General features: G+C 37.2%; 1 protein-coding gene across 9 annotated transcripts in view; it reads left to right on the top strand.

The window, feature by feature from the left end:
- The window catches only part of LOC6506064 (protein glass), a 62,043-nt gene that overhangs the window by 24,231 nt on the left and 11,256 nt on the right, over window positions 1-26,556 (top strand). The window lies entirely within an intron of this gene.

The raw sequence follows: 26,556 nt of genomic DNA, 5'->3' as shown, positions 1-26,556 counted from the left end.
ACTGAGTTGAATCTCAAAACTAAGAGACTAGTTTGCGTAGAAACAGATAGACAGACGGACATGCTTGTATCGACTCAGACTGTGATGCTTATCAAGTAAGTACACTTGGCCCTCGCTTAACATGGGGGTTACGTTCCTAGAAATCCTCATGTTAAGCGAAATAGTGTTAAGTGAAACATGGATTCAGTACAAAATAAGGGGTTACGTTCGCAAAATTTAAAATTGGCATCATTTTTTTATTATTCAAATTGGGTCTGTTTTTATTAAAGTTTCATACATTTGTACAAAATTAACCTTAATAACATTAATATTTTCAAAATTAAAAGTTGGTATTAAATTAAAAAAGTTTCTTGATATAATTAATTAACAGGTTAAACTTTATAGAAACTTAAAAATGTTAAAAAGTACGGAGATCATATGTTTCTATTCATATCAAATTTGTTAAAAGGAGATCGAGAGCAAATTTGTAACCGTGTAAAACCGAGTTCGTGCTAAAAGAGTCTGTGTTAAGCGAGGGCCAAGTTTATACACTTTATAAGTAAGTATATATAATTTTTATATGTTCGGAGATGTCTCCTTCACTAAAACGAATAGTGTTTACTTGACCAGGAACGGTACTCAGTCCTTTCGCGCTTAGTTCTTGCAAGTTTGGAGTAATTCTATAATGTAGGGTACAAGGGTATATTGTAGTCATGTTAATGTATGTAAAAGGGAGATGGACCCTTATAAATGATGAGCATAAACAGCCTAGTCGATATAGCCATATCCGTCTGAACGTATGAACGCGTGGATCTCAGAGACTATAAAAGGTAGAGACTACTGAAGCGCAGGTAAATTTTATTTAAAATTGTTGTTTTTGTTTAAAATTTTATTTTTAGGATGTATGATATAGTCGGCCGATCCTTATAAAATTTTTTTAAAGATATTTTGGCCAAATATAACATGTGTTGAAAGTCCCAACCCTATAACTTAAAAAACACCAAAAGTATGGCACTTCCGATCAAACAGTGATATGGCAGCTAATGGATATAGTCGACCAATCCCAGCCGTTCCGACTTATATACTGTCTGCAAACAAAAGAAGGATATGTCAAAAATTTTAAGTCGATAGATTCAAAACTGAGCGACTAGTCTGTGTAGAAACAGACAGACAGACGGACATACTTATATCGACTCAGGAGGTGATCCTGATCAAGTATATATATACTTTATAGGGTCGAAGATGCCTCCTTCACTGCGTTGCCTACTTTTGACCAAAAAAAATTTAAAAAAAAATTTTTTAAAAAAAATTTAAATACCCTCTGCAAGGGTATAAAAATAGTGGAAAACTTCAATTTTTTGGCACTTTGGGCGTTATTATTAAAAAAAAAATGATTATACAGATGTATATAATTAAATATCTTCTTCAAAATAGTTTGAAAAGAAATATATTTTTATTTGAGTTCCGTTTTTGATACAGTGTGATTCTTTAAAACTGCTTAGAATTGTAGAATTTCAGAACAACTGCTTAGAATTGTAGAATTTCAGAACTACTGCTTAGAATTTTAGAATTTCAGATCTAACTTCACTTTGGGGCTCTAGGTCCTTTTTATAACTACCCTTGCTGAAGCTTTTTGCAGATCAAAGCTCGAAAGAAGCTTTTCTCTCTGAGAGGCTTTGTTTTCTGAAGGGAATAGATTGAGTCGGAACCTTTTACTTGAGGTGTCAGTTGACGTGGAAGGCTTGGGTATCAATTAATCGAGGTGACAAGAAAATGTGAAATGTGTGTGTGAGTGGGTTCCCATTTAAGAATGGTTTGAACTGTTTACTTTTAATTCACTTAAAAGGAGTGAGAAAGAATTGCTCCAAGATCGCCTTCCCGTTCGATATCCATGCCCAGGAAATGGTTAAGTTGACCTTTGTCAACGCACTCGAATGATCGTGAGATGCTGCTCTTGATTTTTAGCAAATCATCGTGCGATTGGCTGGCTATAAGTATATCGTCAACATATACAAGGATTAGTACAAGATTACCTTCTCCACAATGTTTGTACAAACATGGCTCATCATCACAGGCAACGAATCCCATATTAACCAATACGCCATTTAGCTTCTCGTTCCAGGCCCTTCCGGATTGCTTCAAGCCATATATTGCTTTTTTCAGAAGCAATACCTTGTCAGGATTTGTTTCATCTAAGTACCCTTCCGGCTCCTTCATGTAGACCGTCTCACTCAGATCGCTGTTGAGATACGCGGTGCATACATCCATTTGATGAAGATGTAGCTTGAGCTCCGCCGCCAGTGCTATAATAAAGCGCACACTCTCCAATCGGCATACCGGCGAAAATGTTTCTAGGTAATTTACGCCAAACTGCTGGGACCATCCTTTTGCTACCAGTCGAGCCTTGAAACGTTCTATTTGGCCATCTTTATCACGCTTCACGTTGAACAACCACTTGCATCCAATTGCTCGCTGATTTTTGGGTAAATCAGTGATTTTCCAAGTCTGGTTGGCAACTAGAGAACCATGTTGTCTTTCCATGACTTCACGCCACTCCATTGCATTTTTACTCTCCAGCGCCTCTTTGCAAGTTAATGGAATCGGAACATTTTCCAAAACAAGGGCGCCTAGAATATTGTACTGCTTCTTTGGGCGTCCAAGTTTTCCACTCCGAATGATCTTAGGACGACCGGGGCCCCTGCGTGCCTCCTCCACGACATGCTCACGTTTTTCTTCGGCACTCTCGTACTGATCTGTACTCTCATCGGAGCTGCCGGCGCCGATGGATAAGTCAGAAACGATTTCTGCATATCCGGGTCCCTGCTGCTGGTGGGCCTCCTCCAGTTCCTTCAGATTGATCGTCACAGCATCGTCACCCTTGGATGTTCATCAAATAATACATCCCGTTTCTCGACCAATTGTCGAGTTGATGGATCATATAGTCGATAACCTTTTGCTGCCACAGAGTACCCAACCATAATGTACTCTTTGCCTTTAGGTTGAAATTTGCTGCCCTTCCCCGGACCCTTGTCCAGAGCAACCAAAAACCTTTAGGTGTTGTACATAAGGTCTCTTACCCGTCCACACTTCCATAGGAGTCATACACTCTAATGCGGTGGTAGGGGAGCGGTTTCGCTCGCATAAGGTGTTTGGATAGCACTGCACTTATCGTCAATGAACGTCAAAAAATACTTGGAACCTCCGAGGGACAATGTTGGGAAAGGTCCACAAACATCTGCATGTACCAGATCCAAAAGCTCCTGGGCCCGATTACTTGTTGCTGATGGAAAGGGTTCAACATTTTGCTAACCATACACGTTTTGCAACTAATATTCTCTGGAAACCGAATATTATCTATCACTCGAGCTATCCCTTTGGATACCATCTCTTTTAAGCTAGAGAAATTAATATGTCCGTATCTCTTGTGTAGCAAAATCCCATCTACAGCTGACATGGCAAAACATTTGCTGCGACCACCCACAAACAAGTAGAAGTTGCCAATCTTTTTGGCTTTCACTATGCATTCTCCATCTTGCATCACCTTGGCATTCTCTAAGTCAAAGGTCACCTTGCATCTGTTCTGGACAGCACTGCTCACGGAATCGAAACTTCCGGTCATCTTCGGAACGTAAAGAACATTTTTAGTGTCAACATGCACTGGCCTGTCTGTATCTAGACGTCACCTATACCTTCTGCTTGAAGGAAACCACCATTGGCCAGTCCGATCTGTTCAGTATGTTTCTCAAACTTTGTGAATAGCTCTCTTGCGCAACACATATGGCTTGTTGCGCCACTATCCAAACACCATGTTGAATTGTCAATGTTGTTGACGTCACAGGCATGCAGCAGGCTGCTTTGGTGATTCACCACATTTTTTGATGCCATGCGGTGATCTCCCTCACCCTCATTTTGACACTGGGACTTAATGTGCCCTTGTTCACCACACTTGAAACAAACGATATTCTTTCTTTTCTTCTGCCCATAGGTTTTCGTCTGTGAGTTGTGCTTCTGCGTTGCAGCGAATGCCTTAGTGTCGATTCGTTCATCTGCTATTCCTTTTCTTTCGCTCTCCTCCTTTAACTTTATAGTGAGAACTTCGAAAGAAGGCAACTTATCTCGTGTCTCCATAGCGACCACGAAATGTTCAAATTGCTCTGGAAGGCTTGATAGCAAAACGATAGTGCGAAGTTCGTCGTTTAGCTCTATTCCAACTCCAGTTTGACCATCCAGAATTTCCACAAATTCACTTATGTAGGTCGTCATGCTCTGCCCTTGCTCCATCCGTTTATTAAGCAGTTTCTTGTATAATTGTACCTTTCGTACAGGTCCGCTTGGTTGATGAACCTCCTTCAACTTGGTCCATGCCTCCACAGCCGTCAAGCAATTCTTGATGTAGGCCAATTGAGATGTCTTTACACTCAATGTTATTGTTGCCAACGCCTTACTGTCCAAGGCCGCAAACTGTTGTCCTTCTGGAACATTCGTTTCAGTTAGCTCTTCAGACGTAACCGGAATGCAGATCGCATCTGTATTTTCCATGTGTCATAGTTCGTCTCCTCTAACTTATCAATTTGATAAAGAGCACTCATTGTTCTTAATATCGAGTCACACACCGAATAACTTGAATTCTCCAGAGCCTGGGCCCATAACCTCTTGAGCGGCAGAATTCGAAGCGAAAAAATTAAAACACCGTGTGTATGCTTCGGAACTTTATTTGTGACTGAGGAAAAATTAATATACATATACACTTATTCTCTATTTCTTAAAGCGGGACAATTATAACTACTTCAAGATCTTTTTCTCCTTCCTATAACTATAAAAGTAACATACTAAAATATAAAGGGTACCTTATTTTCTACAGTGACAACCTGCATGCCTTGGCGTGCGCGAGGAAACTCTATATATAGCCACGAATTAAAAATTTTCTGCAGGCAACCGATCTAAATGAATTGTATACCAATCGAAAAGTATTGTTTCAATTAGATATTTTTTTTTCAAAACATATTCCAAAAGTTATTTGGTTTGGGAGAAATTAGGGTGAAAGTAAAAAAATTTTTAATCGCTAAAGTGGGGCTGGTGGACACATTTTAGTCCTCAGATTGAATATTTTTTGCATATAGAGCTAAATAATATATTCGCATTCTAGAGCTAAATACGCGTCGATTGGTACCTCAATCGACCCGATCCGACATTTCATTCAGAAGCATTCGAAAAATTCGATTTTTTCTTCTTCTACAAAATGAAGCCAGTTTGCGTCAGTTTGTGTGTTTGAACTATTTTTTCTTAACAATCCTGAAAAAATTTGGAAAATGTTTGTTACTATCATATGAGCAACTATTGTTCTACAACTTTTTGAAATACCTTAAGCTTACGTCCAAAAATTAAAAAAACTTTGTTAATAAAAAAATTCATAACTTTATTATATTATTATATTAGAAAGATATTAAAAAAAACTTTACACCGTTGAAAGGGGTTTTTAAATATCTATTTCACTTTCTTTGAGACCAAACGTCTATATAGTACACAAAAAAAAATACACTAAAAATAAACTTTTTTTTAAAGAAAAAAAATAATTTTTCGAAATTTGTTCATTTGATCCTTTTTATATTGCACGTGGAGATAGCTTTTGAGATGACGCAACTTTTGATATATCGCTCATATCTGGCAAAATCCGTTAACTCAAGATATACTCCTGTAAGTGCAGCTACCCATGTGCAGCCTACTGTGAAGCTTGCCTTTTCTTATACATGTGTGTGTATTTGATTGGCAACTTTGTTACTTTTCTTGGCAATCCTGAAAAAAATTGGAGATGTTTGTTATTATCATATGAGCAATTATTGTTCTACAACTTTTTGAAAAAGCTGTAAAAATCGAATTCCTTGAATAACTTCTGAAAGAAATGTCGGATCGGGTCGGTTGAGGTACCCAATCTTGAGGTACCAAAGAAAAAAGCTACCAATTTTGTCCAGCCTCCTGTGAAGCTTGCATTAACTTATACATGTGCGTGTATTTGATTGGCAACTTTGCTTTTTGGAGTCTGCATATATTTGGTCAATACCCTAAAAAATATGGAGTATATCTTTAAAAATAAAATCCAAATAAAAAAAGGGCTTAAAAAGTAAAACATAAACATTGACTCAACTAGGACTAGAACTCAGGCCCTCCCGTGTTAGAAACCACAACGCTCTCCACTCGGCTAATCTCGAACTTCGTTGCTTGATGGCAAATTTTGATGTAATTCTGCTTTGTGTTTCAGTGCTTCATGCCTTAATGAGAAGACTTACAAATGCACAATTTTACCAGTAGAAAGCTTTATATGCATATGCCCCCACTGAGCACATAATGCATATAAATAAAACTCTGCTTTACTTAAATTACAGACGCCACCGTTTTTGGACCAAATCATGGTTTAAAAGCTAAAAAACCAACTCCGCCAATACTTTTCTAATATTAATTATTTTATATCGCACACCCAAAATAAATTGTTACATTCAACAATTGGTTAACTTAGAAAAACGTTGTTTTTTTTAATTTTTTATCTTTGCGCATTTATTTTAGATATTCCATAACTTTGTTTTTTTTATAAGTTAGAAGGATGGGATTATCTATGGATCCCACTTTGGGGAAAAAGTATCTGATCTGACAAATTTTGATAAGGATCGGCCGATTATATCCTTTAGCTGCCATATAACTGATCCATCGGAAATGCCATAACATTGGTGTTTTTTAAGTTGGAGGGTTGGGACTTTCTACACATGTTATATTTGGTCAAAACATCTTATGGGAAAATTCATAAGGATCGGCCGACTGTATCCTATAGCTGTCAAATATTCATGCTGTGGCATGTTTTTAAGTTAGAAAGATGGGACTTACTACAGAATGCATTTTGGGCAATCTTATTAGATTAATCTTATTAGATCCCATCTATGAAGCTAGAAGGATGGGACTATCTATGGTTTCCGTTTTGGGCAATCTAATCCTATGTTTCATAAGAATCGGCCGACTATATCCTATAGCTGCCATATAACTGATTGATCTAAATGCTATAACTTCGTTGTTTTTCAACTTAACGTTGTTTTTCAAGTTAGAAGGATGGGAGTTTCAATGGATTCCTCTTTTGGCAAAATAATTCGATATGCCAAATTTCATAAGGATCGGCCAACTGTATACAATCCGCTATATACATATCTAATAATATAAGATGCGTGGCGCCACCTAGCGGACTGCGACTCAACTGCAAGGGTATATAAATTTTGGCTTCGCCCGAAGTTAGCTTTCCTTTCTTGTTTTTTTTATACGTGCAAGAAAAACAACAAAAAAATCAGTCAAATCAAATCAAGTTATCAATTTTTGATTATAATTCTTTCCTATCTTGTTGATCCAAAGTGCCAAATAAATATTTATAAAATGTACCTACGAAATTTGCAAGTCCTCTTTTGTTTCGTTGAGCAATTTTGATTCCGTTCTCTATGTCTCTATTTAATTTTTCTTTTAGATATTGTATTTGATCCAAATGTTCAAATTTTCGTGTTTGTTCCATTAGATTTTTATAAGTTTTTTCAGTTTTATTTAAATTGACTGTGAGACAATGATTTTCATAATTAGTGGGCTGATCTATGTTACCTGTTTGGAAAATGAAGTATCCATTTTTTGCTTGAATTGGATTGATATCTATGTTTTGACACACATTAATTTTCTTCTTCTTTTTTTTTCTCTATTTTTTTTTACATAATATTTTTCGTCAGTTTGTGCAATTTGACTTGTCTCCCTAAAGGGATTTGTTGTTTTATATTTTATAAGTGGGGCTTGTCTATACCTAGTATCAATATCGAATGTATGACGATTTTTATTAAGATTGTTTATTTTCTTTATTTTATTCACTTGAATATTTGTCTCTGATGGTTAGACGACTTCCAAAATAACTAATTAGTGGACTGTATATGATTTCTGGTGTGTATTGATTGGCGGTTGAGGAAAAACTGAATAAATCTAAATGCGACGCAGCGCATTGATGCCTTAGGTATACATACATGGATCTATGTGTGAGAAAGGGAAATTATCAAGTATATAAGAAAATGACGACGTGTCGATCAGCGTTGCCATGGTTATTTGTATATAGAATTTCTTACGATATGCTTAAGGGGAAATGAGATTCATATTGCCTAAATCTCAGCAGCATGAATAAATACAAAGTTGCCCGAATGCATTCCGTTCCTCAACATCCCGGCCCGCCCTGAATCGTTTCTGAACTTGGTAAAACTGCGATCTTGGTTATAGGACGAGTTCCTTCTCCTGAAGCAGTTTTCAATTTGACAGCACGAACTCTACCATCTGTTCCTATGTGAGTTGAGATGACCCTTGCAAGTGGCCAGGCTGCTGGAGGAGTATTCGAATCCTTGATGAGAACAACTGAGCCCTATTCCACATTGGGTTGCGGGTATTTTACTTCTTCTGGTAATTGAGATTGCCTCAAGCGTGCTCCAACTAGTAGCAGCCCATCCTGTCCAATGTACGGGGTTAGCTTGAATAACTGCGACCTGTTTTGCAGTGGTTGATCCTTTTGTATAAGCCTTCTGTCATCTCCAAAGCACGCCTGTGCGTTCCGCAGGCATACTATTTCTGCTGCCTTGATTTCTTCAAAAGACAGTATCGTGGATTCGACTCGTTTTCGTGGTTCTTTCAGTCTTTGAATAAAACTTAAAACATAGCCCAAGGTATGTACCAGCCTTTGCCAGGATGAGGCGCTGTGGACTAGTTCGTCAAATTCTGATAATGAATTGTCCATCTCCTTCAGAGTGAGCATGGCTGTGGTCTTCAGTTCGTCTTGTGCATGGCTTTCTGAAATATTCAAAGAGAGTTCTGAGTTTTGCATTTTGACTGTGACTCTAACTCATCTTCATCTTGTAGCCAAGTTGGTCCGTTCCACCATAGGTGAAATTCCATGAGCTGAGTAGCCGTCATTCCCCTCATAACCAGGCTAATACAATTGTTGAATCGCACCATGCGTAAACTTGTATATCCTTGTGTCGTAAACCATCCTTGAGTGATCGTACCAGGCGACTTAGCAGCAATGCTCCACACAGCTCCAGCCGTGATTGTTGATTCATTGTTGTTTCATTGGTGCTACCCTAGTTTTAGCAGCCACCAATGACCCGAATATGTTCCGTCTTCATGTCGAAACCTACTGTAAACAGCAGCAGCATATGGCTTGGTTGATGCGTCGGAAAAGGCGTGTAGTTCAATCGAGTCCTCCCTGTTGGGAACAAATCGTGATACTCTCAGCTTTTTTACCGTGTCGAGATCTGCTCTGCACTTGAGCTATGCCAATGTTTGGTGGAAGCTTCGTGTCCCAGCCCAGGTCCAATAGCCATAACTGTTGAAACATGATTTTAAATTGAACCACAATCGGCGATAATAAGCCAAGAGGGTCTAAGATACGCGCAGCATCTGATAGGATTTGCCTTTTAGTACAATTCGGATTTGATGTCAAGCCTGTCTTGTACATCAGCTGATCGTCGATTGAATTCCAGTACATTCCAAGTACCTTTCCTGCTTCTTCTTCTCGTTCGGTGCTGGATTCGCGTCTGCAGATACGTGATGAATTGGACACCCATTTGTCGAGTTCCAATTTGGCGTGTGACATGAGTTCTAATAACTCATACCTAATAGCTATTAGCTCATTCTCGTTGTTCGATCCAGTAAGTACATCGTCTACGTAGAAGTCCTCCAAAAGGATTTTCGATGCAGTAGGATATTGCTCCTTGCCAGTTGTTCTAACACTCGTAAAGCCAGGTATGGTATGGTATGGCCAGGCATCTTTTGGCCGGCTAGGGTGGCCCAAACGTAGTCGCAAAACGTAACGTAAAATGTCTATCGGGGCCACTGATGCGAAGTTGGTATCCGCCATCAGGAATCCATTGAACACATTGAGTGATGATGGATCAACATTGTGTCTCTGCAGCGCAGATGTGATCTTACTTAGAATGTGTGCGGTAACGTTTAGAGTTTTGTCCGAAACTCTAGATTTGAGATGCAGCTGAGTGACCCCTCTGGTTGCCTCAGCCTTGATGGCTGAAATTCCTGACACTAGTATTCGTGATGATGAACGGGCTAGCCCAAGTGCGTTACTGCAACGTTCCGAAATGTATCAGACAATTCAGATCCACTGTCGAATAGTAGCCGGCAGCTTGTATATATCCCATTTGCGTTTTGGACATATACCAATGCAGTCGGCAGCATGCTTTGGCGACGCCCATAATTGTTTGTGCGGATAAACAGAGCCTTGTGCGTCTGCAGCCGGTTGTGAGCCGGATTCACACTGCCTGATAAAGTGCCCAGGCTTCAAACAGTTGAAACATACCGATTTCTCCTTTGACGTTGCTCTTCGTTGTTCACAACTTAGCGCCAGAAAATCCGCAGATCCAACCAGATTGGGTCCGTTCATGTTGCCCTTGACAGCCATCATAAGCATAGGTTTTCTCGCCTTTTAAAATTGATTGATCTTGCCATCCCCTATGCTTTGTCGTTGACTGGTTATATATACCAAAGCAGTCGGCAGCGTGCTTTGGCGACGCCCATAATTGTTTGGAATTGCTACAGAGCCTTGTGCGTCTGCAGCCGGTTGTGAGCCAGATTCACACTACCTGATAAAGTGTCCAGGCTTCAAACAGTTGAAACATACCGATTTCTCTTCGTTGACGTTGCTCTTCGTTGTTCACAACTTAGCGCCAGAAAATCCGCAGATCCAACCAGATTGGGTCCGTTCATGTTGCTCTAGACGTCATTGCTTCTCTTGACAGCCATCATAATATGCATAGGTTTTTTCGCCTTTTAAAATTGATTGATCTTGCCATCCCCTATGCTTTGTCGTTGACTGAGTTCTTCTCACAGCGTGTATCCAACAACTTGAACAAATCATTGGTTGTTGGTTTTAGATCGCGGCTGTCCTCGTTCCATTTGCGACGTGTTTCTGCATCCATTTTTTGCAAAATTAGAAAAATGATCCAGCAATCACGTGTGTTTTCCCCAATTGCGTCCAATGCACGAACTATTTCCTTTGCTCCATCCGTCACTTTCCTTAGCACTGATACATCAATCTTTGTTGTTTCCGGTAGCTTTGTGAACTGTTCCAATAATGAAAACACAATATGGCGTGGTCTGTCGTACCTCTCGTTTCAACGCGACACGGCTGTTCCATATGCGCTGTCAGTAATTGGCAAATGTGCAATTAGATTCGCTGCTTCATCGGTCAAAAGTGATTTCAAATAGTGAAACTTCTGTGTATGTATCTTATATGGATAGTGCTTTTATAGATATCCCAAAATGCCGGCCATTCCTTGTAGTCTCCCGAAAAACGTTCGATTTAAATTTTCGGTATTTCATTATGCGTTGCTACGGGGTAGTCATTGCGTCATCTTGTGAAATAGGTGTACTTGCTGCTTCAGAAACATCCATTCGTTCTAGCACCTGTTGTTGTTGTTGTAGTAACCGAAGAAGTGCATCTCCATTACCCGGCATTGACTCATTGCTTTGAGTGCTTGTTTGTGGTTCCAGTGAGCGCTTTCCTGAGACATGTAACTCCCTTGCCCTCAGGTACCTTCCTTCGTACTCCTCGTAGTCGTCGGCTGGATCTACGTACCCATCGACCGTATCGTGAAGCGATATCCTGTTGGCAATCTTCTCGAATTCGCTCCATGCCAAATTCAGTCGATCCAACAAGACTTCGATTCCATCCTTCGTTTGTGTCGCAGGTAAACGCTCAGCTAAGGACACGATCCTCGTGATCGTACCCTTCAGTCTGCGGCGGCCTACAACCAGCAACTTGTATTCCTCCGTTTATGGAATTATTCCTCCGTGTAGTGGTGAATTATTCCTCCAGTCAATCCGGCTCAAAGGACCAAACGTTACTATGGTCAGGAATGAAAATTAAATTGTCTCTGATGGTTAGACAACTTCCACAACAACTTATTAGTGGACTGTATATGACTTTTGGTGTGTTTTGATTGACGATTAAGGAATAACTGAATAAATCTAAATGCGACGCAGCGCATTAGGTATTCATGCTTAGGTATACATACATGGATCTATGTGTGAGAAAGGGAACTTATCAAGTATATAAGAAAATGACGACGCGTCGATCAGCGTTGCCATGGTTATTTGTATATAGAATTTCTTACGATATGCTTAAGGGGAAATGAGATTCATGTTTCTTAAATCTCAGCAGCATGAATAAATACAAAGTTGCCCAAATGCATTCCGTTGCTATTGTGGGTAATGACTGGAGTACTATCAGGTGATTCTCCTAAAAAAATTTCTTCTAGCTTCACTCTTGACAGAGCATCAGCTACCTAGTTTTCCTTTCCCGGCAAATATTAAATAGTGAACTTAAACTCGTTTAATTTTATTCTCCATGTAGTTTCATATTTGGTTCTTTTATATTATGAAGCCAAACTAATGGTCTATGATCGCTAAGAATTTCGAATTTTCTACCAAAGGGATACGACCTAAAATATTTAGTGGCCCAAACTATATCCAGAATCTATTTTTCAATTGCTGAATAACACTAGTTTACAAATTTAAATGTAATCGAGTGAACCTTAAAATTGATGATTGTTTTATAGTAATTTGGGGTCGGAGAACACGAAAATGACATCCGTTTATTTTTCTTAAGAACCGTTTTTGAGATATTTTTGAAAATCGTGTTTTTGAGGTCCTTTTTCAGTTTTTTGGTAATATCTCATGAAAAAAACTGTTTACAAACAAAAAAAGGATATTGATTGACAGGTATTGAAGTAACGTTTACGTGGATATATAATATGTGCAGATTGAATCAAATCTCTGTAATGCACAAGCGAACAAAGTACAAAAATAGTGTCATTTTCGACCAATTTTGAAAATTTCAATTTTTCAATTGGTCGAAAATGACACTATTTTTGTACTTTGTTCGCTTGTGCATTACAGAGATTTGATTCAATCTGCACATATTATATATCCACGTAAACGTTACTTCAATACCTGTCAATCAATATCCTTTTTTTGTTTGTAAACAGTTTTTTTCATGAGATATTACCAAAAAACTGAAAAAGGACCTCAAAAACACGATTTTCAAAAATATCTCAAAAACGGTTCTTAAGAAAAATAAACGGATGTCATTTTCGTGTTCTCCGACCCCAAATTACTATAAACAAGAAAGGAAAGCTAACTTCGGGCGGAGCCGAAGTTTATATACCCTTGCAGTTCAGTCGCAGTCCGCTAGGTGGCGCCACGCATTTTATATCATTAGATACATAGCGGATCGTATATAGTTGGCCGATCCTTATAAAATTTGGCAAATCAGATTATTTTGTCCAAAATAGAATCTGTACCAAGTCCCATCTTTCTAACTTAAAAAACACCAAAGTTATGCCAATTCCGATCGTTGTATGACAGCTATAGGATATAGTCGGCCGATCCTTATGAAATTTTGTACATAAGATATGTAGGTCAAACATAACATGTGTGGAAAGTCCCAACCCTCTATCTTAAAAAACAACGAAGTTTAGGCATTTCCGATCAATCAGTTATATGGCAGCTATAGGATATAGTCGACCGATCCCGGCCGTTCCGACTTATGTAATACCTGCAAGGAAAAGAAGGCTGTGTGCAAAGTTTCAACTCGATAGCTCTAAAACTGAGAGACTAGTTTGCGTAGAAACCGACAGACAGACGGACAGACGGACAGACGGACAGACAGACAGACGGACAGACGGACATGCTTATATCGACTCAGGAGGTGATCCTGATCAAGAATATATATACTTTATAGGGTCGGAGATGTCTCCTACACTGCGATGCACACTTTTGACCAAAATTATAATACCCTCTGCAAGGGTATAAAAACACTTTTTTATGGAGGTTCATTTTTGGTGTAAACTAGTGTAATTAATTTCATGTTCATTAAGAGTTCTACTAGCATAACAAATAGGTTTATGATTTTGTGAAAATACTGCGCCTATGGCGACATTGCTAGCATCTGTTGTTAAAGAAAATAATTTTTCAAAGTTAGGGGAAATTAAAATTGGGTCTGATGTAATGAGAAGTTTTACTTTCTCAAATGCTTCTAAATATTCTTTATCTGTTAAAATTATAGTGGAAACTTTCATTAAGTTTACAGTCATGGGTTTTGCAATTTTAGCAAAATCAGGTATGAATTTTCTATAAAATCCACAGAGACCTAAAAATGATTTGTTGGGTTTTTGGTATTGGACGTTTTTGTATTGCTTCAATTTTTTGGGGGTTTGGCTTTATTCCTTCTGTTGTTACTATATGTCCAAGGAATTCGGTTTCCTTTTTCATAAACTCACATTTGTCAAGTTGAAGTTTACGATTAGCTTCTCGAAGTTTTGAAAACACCTTTTTTATAGACAATATGTGTTCCTCTAATGAAGTAGAAAATACAATTATGTCATCCATATAAACAAGGCAATGCTGGTATTAAATCTTCTAATAAATTGTTCAAGGAAAGTGGCAGGCGTTGGAAAGTTTCGATTTACGTATTATTCCCTGATTTATCATTTCTTTAATTTGGACTTCGACTTCTTGATCATAAGCTTGGGGGGAATTTATAAGGTTTTTTGTAAATAGGATCTTTATGTTTGGTTTGGATTGAATGTTTTATAGCACTGGTAAAGGTTAAATTTTTACCATCCCTTTAATGGATATCACTAAATTCAAATAAAATGTTATTTAATTTAGTTCTTTCTTCTTTATTAAGATGATTTATTCGAAATTTATTATTTTCTTCTAAGTTATTATCATATAAAAAACCTCTTGACGAGGTAAAGTACCGGTGACGAACCTGCATGCGAAACCCAAAATATCTGATATCAATTTTAGTGACGAAAATATGCTATATAGGTGTACAAAATTGCATATAAAAAAAATATTCTTGTTCGGCACGTGACTGATTTTTTTTTGTTTTTCTTGCACGTGCCGAACAAGAAAATTTTTATGCAATTTTGTACACCTATTTATTGATCTTCAATTATTTAAAACAGAACGCATAATATATATAATATATATATATGGAAGTAACCTCTGGACAGGCGATTCACACAGTTAGCAATACTTTAATTGTTAGGATAAACATCAAAACTCTTTTTTTTAACTCTATAGATTTTGACATTCAAGAAGGTGGAATAATTAAAAACATTTCCAAAGACGTAAAGAATTTTTCGATAGCCTCAGTGGCTCTGAAGTTATACGTATTTTTAATTTACAAAGGTTTTGGAATTTGGTTAGTTTAAAATTTTGATTAAAAATTGGCCCAAAAATGTATTTTAAATCCAAAATTGTTTCGTAGTTGTGGGAAACCAAATTATTTTAACAAATTAACAAATGAGAGGCCTATCCTTACGAGAGTTCCACTATATAATAAATTATAAAAAAACAAGAAAGGAAAGCTAACTTCGGGCGGAGCCGAAGTTTATATACCCTTGCAGTTAATCAGAAGCTTATATTATTATTATATATATCGGATCCTATATAGTTGTCCGATCCTTATGAGACTTTCACCATCAGCAAAATTTCTAATAAAAATATTGGAAACAGCCTCAAGCATCTTTAAAAATAGAAAGGTTGTGCCATTTCTGATCGTTCAGTTATATGGAAGGTATAGGATATAGTTGGCCGATTCTTATGAACATAGGATTGGATCCCAAAACGGAAACCGTAGACAGTCCCATCATTCCAGCTTCAAAAACAACAAAGTTAAGCCAATTATCCTAATAAAATTTTGCAAATCGGATAAGATTTCCCAAAATGCAATCTGTAAGTCCCATCCTTCTAACTTATAAAAAAAACAAAGTTATGGCATATCCGATCAATCTTATAATAGACATATATATGATATCTAAATATCTCGATATCTCGATATCTAAAATAAATGCGCAAAGATAAAAAATTAAATAAAGCGTTCTACTCATAAAATTTTGCATTCTTCTCATTAAGACATGAGACACTGAAATACAAAGCAGAATTGCATCAAAATTTGCCATCAAGCAACAAAGTTCGAGATTAGCCGAGTGGAGAGCGTTGTAGTTTCTAACACGGGAGGGCCTGAGTTCTAATCCTAGTTGAGTCAATGTTTATGTTTTACTTTTTAAGCCGTTTTTTTATTTGGATTTTATTTTTGAAATATTTGAAAATATCTTATGTACAAAATTTCATAAGGGTGGGTCGACTTTATCCTATAGCTTTCATAGAACGATCGGAATTGGCATAGCTTTGGTGTTTTTTAAGTTAGAAAGATGGTACAGATTCCATGGGCAAAATAATCTTATTGGCCAAATTTCATAGGGATCGGCCAACTATATCCAATAGCCGCCATATAACTGAACGATCGGAAATGGCACAACTGCAAGGGTATATCAACTTCGGCTTCGCCCGAAGTTAGCTTTCCTTTCTTGTTTTTCTTTGGGACCTCAAGATTGGTACCTCAACCGACCCGTCCGACATTTCTTTCAGAAGTTATTCAAGAAATTAGATTTTTACAGCTTTTTCAACAAGTTGTAGAACAATAATTGCTCATATGACAATAGCAAAAATCTCCAATTTTATTCAGGATTGCCAAGAAAAAAATACAGACAAACAGACAGACTGGCTTCATTTTCAAAAAACTGTAAAAATCGAATTTCTTGAATAACTCCTGAAAGAAATGTCGGACCGGGTCGGTTAAAGTACCAATCTTCTGAGTCTTCTCATTAAGACATGAGACACTGAAACACAAAGCAGAATTACATAAATAGTTGCCATCAATCAACAAAGTTCGAGGTTAGCCGAGTGGAGAGCGTCGTGGTTCCTAACACGGAGGGCCTGGGTTCGAGTCCAAGTTGAGTCGATGTTTACGTTTTACTTTTTAAGCCCTTTTTTATTTGGATTTTATTTTTAAATAAATAAACTAAAATCTGAAAAGATGGAAATATGGAAATATATGTATTATATATATAAGAATTATATAAGATTATATTATAAGAAATATGGAGTATTTTTTAGGGTATTGACCAAATATATGCAGACTCCAAAAAGCAAAGTTGCCAATCAAATACACACACATGTATCAGTAAATGCAAGCTTCACAGGAGGCTGTACAAAATGGGTAGCTGCACTTACAGGACTATATCTTGAGTTAACGGATTTTGCCAGATATGAGCGATATATCAAAAGTTGCGTCATCTCAAAAGCTATCTACACGTGCAATATAAAAAGGATCAGTCGACCAAATTTTGAAAAATAATTTTTTTTCATAAAAAAAAAGTTTATTTTCAGTTTACTTTTTTTTTTTTACTATATAGACGTTTGGTCTCAAAGAAAGTGAAATTTATATTTAAAAAACCATTTCAACGGTGTAAAGCTCTTTTTAATATCTTTCTTAATTATAAAGTTATGCATTTTTTCATTAACAAAGTTTTTTTAATTTTTTGACGTAAGCTTAAGGTATTTCAAAAAGTTGTAGAACAATAGTTGCTCATATGATAGTAACAAACATTTTCCAATTTTTTTCAGGATTTTTAAGGAAAAAATAGTGCAAACAGACAAACCGACAAACCGACGCAAACTGGCTTCATTTTGAAGAAGAAGAAAAAATCGAATTTTTCGAATAACTTCTGAATGAAATGTCGAATCGGGTCGATTCGACGTTCCAATCGACGCGAATTTAGCTCTAGAATGCGAATATATAAAAATATTCTATCTGGGGACTAAAATGTGTCCACCAGCTCCACTTTGGTGATAAAAAATTTTTTTACTTTCACCCTAATTTCTCCCAAACCAAATAACTTTTGGAATATGTTTTGAAAAAAAAATATCTAATTGAAACAATACCTTTCGATTGGTATATCATTCATTTAGGTCGGTTGCCTACAGAAAATTTTTAATTCTTCGGCTATATATAGAGTTTCCTCGCGCACGCCTAGGTATGCAGTCCACAGTGATTAATTGCAAAATTAAAAGATATATCCTCAGATGAAGGTGGACTGAGATAATCTTCCAATGTTTCCAATTCGGAATTCTTGAAATCTTCGTGGTTATATATCATGGAAAAAACAAATCCGCTCAAAGTGAATGTTTCCTGTTTATAATTAATTATTGCTTCACATGCTTCTAAATACTCTCTTCCAATCAAAATACCATATTTTTGCAAAAAATTGTGAACCCAAAATGGTGGATCGATCGGACAAAGTTTATTTGATTTGAAATTTACGGACTTATTTAATTTAATTACACATTAATTGTGTGCACTTCTGACGTTTTTAATGTTTGTGGGAAATTAAAATAATTTAAACTTTTATTAGGTTGATTGAACTTCCTGTATCTATTACACATTTAAACGGGCGATTGGTAATAGTTATTCTGATATAGGGATTTCTATTTCTTCAATTGGATCCGAGGCTATTTGATAAAAATTTTCGATTTCCATTTTAGATTGATCGCTAAATATTCACGCTGTCTTTTCGCTAGTTTGTTAGAATTAGTACCTTGTAAAGAAGATGTTGGCTGTTGATAATTCATAGGATTCTGAGCTCTGCCTTGATTTAAGTTTTGGTGCAATTCCTGTCGAAATTGTTGTTGATTGATATTATTTGGTTGTCTATAGTTACTTTCCTGATTATAACTTTGTTGATTATTATTATTATAAAAGGAATTATTTCTTTGGAAATTATTATTTCTTTGATAATTTCTCCTATCTTGTCCGTTTTGATTTGAATTATGTTGTGATTTAACTTTATCAGAACCAGATTCATAACAACCTTCTTGTTGTGCTACTTGTTTAAGTTTACTGACTGTAGTTATATCGTGCCTTGCTAATATCATGAATATTATTCATGGCCTTATTGTAAATCATTGTATTTAAATTATTGTTTTCTAACGACAATTTGTTTGTTATTAATTTTGTTATATTTTATTAAGTGAAGAATCTGTACATCAAATAAGTACCTTAACATCACATGAAAAGTATATACAATGTAAGCCTATCCAAAATATAATACATATAAGGATTTCAATGTTGATTTATGTTCTAATTAAGTGTCTTAGCAAAACCTAAGCGTTTAAGACGCCTCAACGGTCTAGCTGGAAGCAAATTTCTATCCAGTAGGCTGCGATGTCTTAGAAGTTTTCGCTGTAACGGCTTGTGTGTCTATTTATCTCTTCTTCCACAGTATGTACATTAAGGTCTCTATGAAGAGTGGATCCGCGCACGTACCAGGGACAGCCTGTAATTGTTCTTAGCATTCGGTTCTGCAACACCTGGATGCGCTTATAGTTCGATTTGGCTGCGATTACCCAAATTTGTATACCATAAAGCCACATTGGCAGGATGCAATGAACATATACTGCCCTTTTGCATCTAAGCGGCATGGTGCTTCTTTTGCTTATCATCCAACGCAGCTGCTGAACCCTCATATTACATTTTTTAGTTGTTGACTTCCGGTGTGGCCCGAAAGTAAGCCGCTTGTCCAGAGTAATACCAAGATATTTTGCTTCGTTTTGCTGTTCTAGGGTAACTCCCTCAAGTTGGATTTGAGGGGTATTAATTATGAGCCTTTTCAGTGTAAAGCAGACGTTTGTTGTTTTCTGCGGATTAATCTTCAGGTTCCATCTTTTGCACCAAGCTGCAAGAGTGAATAGGTACTCCTGTAATCCATTGGAAGCTTCTCTGTGACATCTGTAGTTGTAAATGACTGCAATGTCATCTGCATAGGTCGCAATAAGTGCTTTAGAGGGAGCTACCATATGTTGACTGTTCGGGATAGGTATATCTGCCGTATACAGTGAATATAGCAACGGTCCAAGCACACTTCCCTGTGGAACTCCTGCTCTCATCAAAAAGGTGTCCGAGTATGTACCTCTTACTTTCACTTTGAATTCCCGTCCTTCTAAATATGATCTAAACAGACCATAGTACGGCGCAGGTAAAAGATTTTTAATTTTGATTGAGCAATAAGCCATCGTGCCACACCTTATCAAAAGCTTGCTGCATATCAATAAAAACTGCGTTGGAATACTCCTGATCGTCAAAGGCCTGCAAGATATGTTGCACCAGTCTGTGGACCTGTTCCACGGTGCCGTATCCACCTCGAAAGCCAAATTGATGATCTGGCAAGATATTGTTTTCAGTCATAATCCTTTTAACTCGATTTGCAATAAGTCTCTCCCACAGTTTAGACAATCAGGGTAGGAGACTAATTGGACGATATGACTCAGGATCAACCTCTGGTTTCCCTGGCTTGTGGATCATCATAATCGCAGCCAATTTCCACTGTGTCGGGAACACTTGGATTCTTATAATTGCATTAAAAATTAATGCTATGAAAAGGATCGCTTTTGTAGGCAAGGCCTTTAATGTAGCGTGACAAATTCGATCAATACCCGGAGCTTTGTTTTTGGGCAAAGATTGTATGACATCAGATATTTCCTCGACTCTTATAGGCTTAATAGGCAGTGACATCTGCAATGGAGTTTCCAAACTCTGATAGGTCTCTCTAGTCTGTTCTACCGATGCAAAGTTAAAGGGAGTGAAGCGATCCTCTAGATGCTGACCAAAAGCATTAGCCTGCTCCAATTCATTTTTTTGCCAGTTTACCATCAGGACATCGGACTGGAACTTGCCTAAAAGGTTGTCGTTTAAGCGATTTTGTGCACTTCCATAGTGAGTAGTTTGCGTCAACGGTATAGTCCATCTATTTCGGTCCAAAGGATCTTGAGAACGAATTGCTCTTCTTCGAAGGCGCCGTTTTCTCTTGATTAACTCTCTCGCTTCCCTTGTAAGAACAATGCCATAGCTTTTAGGACGAAGAACATTTTCTGGTGGCGTTGAAGCAGTAGCAGCTCTATATATATTATAAGTAAGAATGTCAACTGCATTCTCGATGTCTTCTCTAGAGTTCAGAACAGAATTTAGTTGAAAGGAGGTCTCAAGATGTTGTTTGAAAGTATTGAGATCAGTTCGGCTTGTAATTAAACGAGGGCTTGGTCTGATCTGTACACCATTTGTTTGCAGATTAACAACGAGAGCTATGTGATCCGAGTCCAAATCTCAGTTTTGGCCAATACATATTTGAGAGTCCAGTATCCCATGGTATAATGCAAAGTCTATGCAAGAAGCTGTGTGGCCAGGAACATAAGGGTATCTAGTTGGTGAACCAGTGGCAAGAATTTTAGCCCCTGTTACTACAGTGGATTCAGCTAGCTCGCGTCCTCTTGGTGAATTGTAAGTGTCGCCTCACATCCAATGTCTAGCACTCCAGTCACCACCGACCAGATACCTCTGACCACAAGAAGCGAGTATGTCAGTGAAATGCCTTTCTTCAATTCTGTTTCTTGGAGGACAGTATATTGCGCATACTACCATGATACCCAAACCTTTGTCATCTTTGATAGAGGACATTTGAATGGTTTGTGTTTCAATAACACTTTGTGGAAAATGACTAAGAGAGCTCCTTACCAATACCGCCGCTCCACCGGTGCCGTGATTGTGTCGTGCCGGTTTGTATGCTAAATAAAAGGAATATCCATAAATTTTGACAATTTCTCCTCGATTGAGCCTTAATTCCCTTAAGAGTAGGATATCAACATCGTTGGTGTGCGCGAAGAGTTCAATTTCTCTGGCTTTACCTAAAATGCCATTGACGTTCCAAATAAGAATTTTGAGTGTGTTCATTGTGAGGCTGAAGCGTTGTTGGGAAGCTGGAGAAGTGATTTATCTCCAGTCCATTGCTTGATCGAGTTGGCCATTTCAAAAACCATATTTTCATGACGTTCAAGTCGTTGACTGTTCATTTTGTTTTGCATTTGTTATTCTTGATGCTGCTGCCTTAGCCACATAAGGAATTGCTGCTGCTGCTTTTCTTGAAGTTGTTGTTTCCATTTCATAAATAGCTGTTGCTGTTGCTCTAAAATTGTCTGAACATCAGTCGCATATTGTTGTTGCAAATTTTCCTTCGATTTGTGTACTTGTGACTGCACTTGGAGATCATGTAGACGGCGTTGAGCTGGTTCATTTCCATTTCTTACTATTGAAGCATAAGATAAACCTCCACTATTGGTTGTGGAAATATTTGGAGTATTTTGTTGTCGAGTTGACTGTTGTTGCTGATGACGTTGTTGTGGTTGTTGACATTGCTTTGTAAAATGGTCGTCGCCACATCGAGCACAATTTGGGTGTCGACGGCAGTACTTAGCTGTGTGGCCAAATTCTTGGCATCGCGTGCATTGAGCAATTTCTGATGATTTGCGCATCCTTTCAATTCTCACTCGTTGGCGACACAATGTTACTATATCATATATAGCATTAATTCCTGCGCAAGGCTTAATATTAATAAAAAATATGTTTAATTTTACATCATGGTTCGACCTAGATCTTGGGTTATGCACCTGAAGAGCATCGAAGCCAAATGTTTTAAGATTGGCAACAATTTCAGTAGTTAGTGTGCTATGATGAAGTCCTTTAACTACGATTCTGTGTGGCTTCTCTTCCTTCATTTGGTATGTATGGAATTCAATTTCCATTCTATCAAAATGGTCGACAATAGCTCTATAAGTTGTAGAGTTCTTGGGAAATATTTTAGCCGTAACTCCTTGATTGACTTTAACTGTTACGTTATCCAAGCTAGTGTCCTCCGAAATGAGGTCAAATAGATCATTTAGGTTAGTAATGCTTAAAACTATTTGCGGTGGTTTTGCATTTTCTCTAGGATTATAATTTCTATTAGAATCATTCTGTTGGGATCTATTGCCTAAATCATCTGTGTCTACATTATCGTCAGATATATTTTCTTGAACAGCCATAGGAGATCTAGTAGGGCTTCCCTCTGCATTGATTGTTCTTTCCTCAGCATGTGTGTTACTGTTTAGGTCCACTTCCATGTCTAGTAAAGCAAATCTATTGCTGGAGCTTTCCTGGCTGGTTGATTCTGAAGGTGAATCAAACTTCAGTTCTCTATGCACTTTTTTAGAGTTCATAGTGGGTGATAGTGGTTTCTTCCTCTTTTTCAAAAGATTTATTTGGCCAATGTTCAACTTGGTAGCAGCATCACTAAGTTGTGTAGAAGAAATTGTGGCATACCCATCGAAAGTTGGAGAAGCAATCGACTCATGTCCACTGAATGTTGGAGAAGCAATGTCAGATGAGCATTGAATGGGATAACCATTATTGCCTATGGTCTCAGTAAGACGCACACTGCTAATTGCTGCAGTTGTCGCAGTTGCCGTGGAGAATACTGTTTTACTTGTAGCACTAGTAAATGTTAGCGTTGTGGTCACTGTGCTGATGTTCTGGGTCTTAGAGCTCTGTGAGCGTTGAGCAATGATGATTTCTTCCCTGATCTCCGAGGGTGTTTTTCCAGCAACGTGGTACATTTTTTCGTAATTTGTTTGCTTATTGCTAAGCTGAGAGTGAGAATAATGTCCATCCATTTACAATAGGCAAGAGTTTGCTTAGATCCTTTAAGGCTTTTTCTGCGCTGTCTTTATTACCCCTCGTGTGAAGCCACGCACCACGTGAGGGGTGATGTGTTGCCCAATGGGCAAGAATGCAATTTCTTCGCACTGCAGTAAAGTGTTTTGTATTTTTCAGTTGCCGACACTGTGCAAGACAGCATCCAAACCAGTCAATGGTATTTTCGCAAGAGGATTGGTCTTGTTTTCCAAATAAATATAACACAAAAAATTTTTTGCTCACAATTCTTTGGGTAGTGTTTTGTTTGTTATGACAAATATTTTATATTCTAGTTGCTTGACGAACTTACGGATGCTTCCATTGAAAGGGGTGTTATAGAGTCATCTTAGTAATTCCTCGCATAGGGTTTGGGTTTTGTACTCATCGTGAGAGCAATCCTTAGATCAGGCCAATTGGTTGCTGTTGATAGCTGGGACACTCGCTGGGCATCTCCTGATAATCGCATCTCAATAGCACTGACGAATACAGCTGTTTGACGCGGATCAGTTAATAGATACAAATTTAAAATGTATTCGATCCGTCTGATGAATGCACTTAATTCCCTGGTGCTTCCATTAAAATTGGGAACTTGCCTAATCTGGCTTAAAGCCTGATTAAGGTCTTATTAAGCCAGATTAAGGAGAGTAACTGGATTAGTGCCACTGGTTCAGCCATTGTAATGTTTGCATTTCTTATTTATTTTGGTAGCGGTCACACTATGAAAGCGGGCTTCTAATTTATTTTAAGTTTTTGTGTTTTGTATATTTTCGGTAGCAGGCACACTTCGAAAAGTGGGCTACAAATTGAAACTAACACGTAAGCTCTTTTGCGGATGTGAATAGCGATTAACACTCGCGGTTAGAATTATAGCTGCAGTTGCATTAGCATAAAATACTTCAACGATGTTCTATGATCTCGATTGATCACTGGTCACTTTTACACATTCTACCGACTGCGCCAATTAAATATCTTCTTCAAAATTGTTTGAAAAAAAAATATATTTTCATTTGAGTTCCGATTTTGATACAGTGTGATTCTTAAAACTGCTTAGAATTGTAGAATTTCAGAACAACTGCTTAGAATTTTAGAATTTCAGAACTACTGCTTAGAATTTTAGAATTTCAGAACTAACTTCACTTTGGGGCTCTAAGTCCTTTTTATAACTACCCTTGCTGAAGCTTTTTGCAGATCAAAGCTCGAAAGAAGCTTTTCTCTCTGAGAGGCTTTGTTTTCTGAAGGGAATAGATTGAGTCGGAACCTTTTACTTGAGGTGTCAGTTGACGTGGAAGGCTTTGGATCTCAATTAATCGAGGTGACAAGAAAATGTGAAATTTTCTGTGAAGTGGGTTCCCATTTAAGAATGGTTTGAACTGTTTAGTTTTAATTCACTTAAAAGGAGTGAGAAAGACGGCGTTTTGCACTGGCCGCTGATAAAAAGCGCCATCAGCTGTTTAGGATTATAGTACGGTTGCGACCAGTTTTTAACAAAGAACTTCTTATTTAAATAAAATAAAGAATAATGAATTTATTTCTATTATTTTTTTTATGTTCGCAAGCTATAAAAAAAAATCCGCAACCCAATTAGTTTATGTAATGCTATGAATATATCACTAGCCAGCACCATCGGTAGCTATACTTATCGGACTATATCTTGAGAAAGCGACTTTTCCCAGATATAAACGATATATCAAAAGTTGACTTATCTCAAGGGCTATCACTATCTCCCACATGCAATATGAATGAAAATTTAGAAATTTGATCTTCTAGAAAGTGAATAAGATATTTAAAAAACCTTTATGTCGAAGTATAGCTTGCCAAGTTATGTGCATTGGTTTTTCAGAGCCTTTTTAATTTTTTAAAGATTTTAAAAAAATCGTAGAACAAACAAACTCAAATTTTTTACATTTTTAAAGAAAAAAAACGGCAACGCAGTAGGGAATTTTTTTCAGAGATAAATTTGAGAAACATCTTAATTTGGGAAACTCTTTACTCAAATCGTTTTTCTGAATAACCTTTGAAACTTTTTGTCGGATAGGGATGGTTAAGGTACCAATCGACGCGTATTTTCGAGCAGAATCTGTGTATATTTTGTCGGGTGACACCAATGTCCGCTATCTTCAATTTAGTGAATAAAAAGTGTTTCACATTTACGCAAATTTCTTCCAAGCCAAAGTACTTTTGACAAATTGGATAAAATCCATTTAATGAATACAATACCTTTCATTTGGTATATCACTATTTCAGATTGAACGCACACAGAAAATATTTGATTCTTCTGCTATATGTAGTCCGCTGTGCTCGGGAAAGAAAATATCAGCTAAATCTGACCATTTTTAGAACACTTAAACTTACACCTACACCTTTCATTGTGCCTCCCCGCTGAATTGTTTGAGTCGAAAGCCTCTCAACATAGGAAAAGAACCATTCCATTGGCGTGGCCGCACGTGCATCAAATCGCGAGCGGCTCGCGGCTGTAAAAGATGCATACAGGATGCAACGCATCACCCTCTCGAAAAAGCAACCTACAGACGACAGGGAAATTTATATGAAAGCAAAGAGTTTTTTTTCCTTTTCTTTTGCTTTTGTTATTGTTTAACTTTTTTTTAGTAAATCAGAAAACTACATGTAACTTTTTTATTCAAAAATACAATTAAAAAATTAAAGATACCTTAAACTGAAAGGATAAGGAAAAAGAATTTAAGAAAAGCTGAAAATAAATAAGAAATAGTAATTAACATATTAATGAACAAAATAAATATTACATTTAAATAGGGTTTTTACAACATAGAAATTATTAATTTAAGGATAATTTCATCAAAACCTGTAATCCAATAAATTCGATCAATGGCAGCCAGAAAACGCATGCTGCCGAGGCTTAATTCCTTCAAGACATTACACATCCTACTACTGCCACAACTTAAAATATGTTCCATAAAAACATTACCTTATTAAAATAAAATATAAAATAATAATTAAAATAGGAATCATAAAAACTGCAATAATATTATCATTTCACAAAAAAGAGGATGCACTATAAATAAAGATAGATAATAGTTTAACTTGATACATTTTTTTAAGTTAAAAACCTTTTTTTTCAGAGCAAT

Source organism: Drosophila ananassae, assembly GCF_017639315.1.
Source record: "Drosophila ananassae strain 14024-0371.13 chromosome 4 unlocalized genomic scaffold, ASM1763931v2 tig00000061, whole genome shotgun sequence".
NCBI classification, from domain to species: Eukaryota; Metazoa; Arthropoda; class Insecta; order Diptera; family Drosophilidae; genus Drosophila; species Drosophila ananassae.
Note: the sequence above shows the minus strand (reverse complement) of the source record. Positions and strands in the feature narration are given on the sequence as shown.